Here is a 3,689-nt window from a genome sequence, read left to right as displayed (position 1 = left end):
CAAAGCCGGTGAAGGGTCTAGAGCACAAGTCTTATGAGGAGCAGCTGAGGAAATTGTGGTGGTTTAGCCTGGAGAAAAGGAGGCTCAGGGGACACCTTATCACCCTCTACAACTACCTGAAAGGAGGCTGTAGCAATGTGGCTGTTGGTCTCTTCTCCCAAGTAAGAAGCAATAGGATGAGAAGAAATGGCCTCAAGGTGTGCCAGGAGAGATTTAGATTGGATATTAGGAAATATTTCTCCACTGAAAGGGTTGTCAAGCATTGGAACAGGCTGCCCGGGGAAGTGGTTGAGTCACTGTCCCTGGGGGTATTTAAAAGACGGGTAGATGTGGTGCTTAGGGACACAGTTTACTGGTGGATTTGGCAGTGTTAGGTTTGCAGTTGGACTTGATGATCTTAAAGGTCTTTTCCAACCTAAATAATTCTATGATTCTATGACTGATTCTATGTGGAGGGATGGGCTGTCATTTGGAGGCATCTCAACAGGGAGAGAAACAGGCTGGCAGGAACATGCCAGGGGGCAGCAGGGGCTGGCTGCCCTTTAAGGGAAAATTAACTGGCAGACCTCACTAACAAGGATCCAGTAAATCCAGGTTAGGATCAGGTCTGGACACAGCGAACAGGTCCAGTGACCACCTCCAATGTCTGCAGTCACAAGGCAGGTCCAATGCCAAGTTGGATAGGTCTGGAGCCAAACCAGAGGGTCTGGGCCAAGATCAGGATCAATAAGGTACATGATCAAGCACAGATGTAGATGCTGCACAACTGCAATGTAGCACAAGCAGCGACCAGCAGTACAGCCTCAGCTTAAAAGCAGTTCCCAAGGGAACAGAGGGACATGCCCTCACTTCTGTATTGCTTCGCAACAGCTCTTACCAGTAAGGAGCTGACCTTGGAATGAGCCAGCTATACTCCTTAACTCAGCCAACTAAATTACTAGAAGGGGGGAATGCACTCAGGAACCTGACAGCGTCTCATGAAATTCAGCAAAGGCAAATGCAAAATCCTTCATCTGGAATGGAAGATTATAATGGCACAGGATGACTATCTGGAGAGCAGATCTGTAGAAAATGACCTAGGGTTACCTAAAGGACAAGAAGATAAGGATGAATAAGCAGTGCATTTCTGCAGCAATGCAAACTTAAACACAAATCGAGTTGCATTAGTAAGAATATAGCCAGCCAGTTAGTTGAAGTGCTTATTCTCCTCTAGCTGGCACTTGCAAGACTGCATTTGGAGAACTGTGTCAAGTTTGGGACTTCCCAGTAGAAGACAGACATGGACAAACTGGCGGAGTGAGTCCAGCAGAGGCACATCCAAGATGGTTAGAGAACGAGAGCACATGATATACAGGCAGAGGCGGAGAGCACTGGGCTTGTTGATTTTGAATAAAAGAAGTCTAGGTGACAGCTAACTGCTGTCTTCAACCATGTAGTAGGTGGAAACACAGAAGATGGAGCCAGACTTCTTGGATATACACGGTGAAAATATGAGAGGCAATGAACAAAAGTTTCAGAGGGCAAATTCCTGATAATTATAAGAGAAAAAGGGTCACCGTGAGTATGGCCAAATATTGGAAGAAGATTCCCAGAGAGGTAGTTAAATCATAAACTCTGGAAATACTCAAAATTTGACTGGACAAGGTTCCTCAGCAACCTAAGTTCAATGTTGGATCTAACTTCAAAGTTGATCCTGCTTAAGACCTCAGTGCTGAAGGCTGGGGGGATAACAGAAGGGAGAATTAGACCAGGTCACCTTCCAAGGATCTTGCCAGCCTGAATTACTCTATGTCATTCATCTCATTATCAGCTCAGCTTTTAGGAATGTCTTAGAACATATTTTGAAAGCAGGACTTGGAAAAATGGTCTGTATGTAACTTTTATTATAAAGTTATGATGAACCTATAAATACTGTTCATTATAATGAATAATAGGTATTGGTGGCTCATTGTCCACATGGAAAACAGTGCCATGTGTGCTTCTGCAGGGTCGACCAAGGTTTGATACCATATAGTAATGCCGTTAATTATCTGAACGATGGAATAGAGTGTGTGCTTATTAAATCTGCAAACAACACTAGGCTGGAAGCAACTGTGTGTACATTGGAGGACAAGATTAGAATTCAAAACGATACTGACAAACTAGTAGGAATGGTCTGAGAAAAACAGGATGTTATTGAACAGCCTCAAGTGTGAGGCATTACTTTCAGAAGGCATACTAAATTGCACAAATACAGGATGTGGCTCATCCAGCTCGTTTGTACTTCTGCACAAAGGATCCAGGAGCAACAGAGGATCACAAGCTGGGTAAAAGTCAACAATATCATGTTGCAGCAATAAAATCAAACAACACTGATATTTTTTCTTTAAGGTGTAGCCTGCAAGACATGTGAAATAGTCTTTCCACTCTACACAGTACTGTAAAGTTTCAACTGTAGTAGCCAGTCCAGTTTTAAGCGCTACTTCAGGAAAGATGCAGAACAATTAATTCAAGATCATGACCTTAAACATAAACTCTACTGGAATTCTGATGACAGGGTAATTTTGACTTACTTTATCTGGGCAACTGTAAACATCCAGAAATACATCATTTTCCCTGCTGTGTGCCACACCCCTTCTTTTGTGGTCATAGATTGAAATGATTAAGCAAATATCAATAAAATATCATGAAAGGTAATCCTAAAGCAAGGAAAAATAAATAATACCTGGAACCTGAGGAAGAAGTGTATCATAGCTCTTTCTTTTCTAGATGATAGATGGCTTTATTTTTTTTTTTTTGGCAGTAATGTCAGAAAACAAAAGAACTATCCTGAATAACACATGCTTTTCATTTTAGTGCAAGCAAACAAGTAACTAAACAAATCGTCTTGGATAAATCCTGCACTTATTTTAATTCATTTTAATTCTCTGAAGTCAGTTGCTTTGCAGAAATATAATGAATATGTTTACTGGGTGTTGGGTTTACTTTTTTAAAACTATTTCTAATCATAGAATCACAGAATCATTTGATTGGAGAAGACCTTTAAGATCATCAAGCCCAACTGTACCTGTCCACTACTAAACCGTCTCTAAAATGTTACAGTAATAATAGCTAAATACATAACTTAGGAAGATAATCATAGAATTATTGAATCAGAACAGTCCAGATTGGAAGGGAACTCCAAAGATCATCTGGTCCCACCTTTCATGGGAAAGAGCCTAGATGAGATTATCTAGCACCCTGCCCAATTTTATCTCAAAAACCTCCAGTGATGGGGACTCTAGCATGCCCCTGAGGAGGCTGTTCCAATGAATGATTGTTCTCACTGTAAAAAATTTCTTTCTTATGTCAACTGTCCCAGTGTCACTTGTACCCACTTCCCCTTGTCTTCTCCATGTGGCTCCTTGTGAAGAGAGAATCTCCCTCCTCTTTGTAGCTGCCCTTTAAGTACTGCAATACTGCAATGAGGTCCCTCCTGAGCCTTCTCTTCTCCACAGACCACAGACCTAACTCCTTCAGTCTTTCCTCATAGGGCAGGTTCTCCAACCCTTTGATCATCTTTGTGGACCCCCCTTTGGACCCTCTCCAGTCTGTCCACATCTTTCTTGAACTGTGGGGACCAAAACTAGACACAGTACTCCAGGTGCAGCCTGGCAAGCGCTGAGTAGAGTAGGAAAACAAGTGCTGAGTAGAATGGGAAAGAGGGTCAA

The sequence above is a fragment of the Egretta garzetta genome, unplaced genomic scaffold, assembly GCF_000687185.1.
Source record: "Egretta garzetta isolate BGI_Z169 unplaced genomic scaffold, ASM68718v1 scaffold40, whole genome shotgun sequence".
NCBI classification, from domain to species: domain Eukaryota; kingdom Metazoa; phylum Chordata; class Aves; order Pelecaniformes; family Ardeidae; genus Egretta; species Egretta garzetta.
This window is presented reverse-complemented; position numbering follows the sequence as displayed.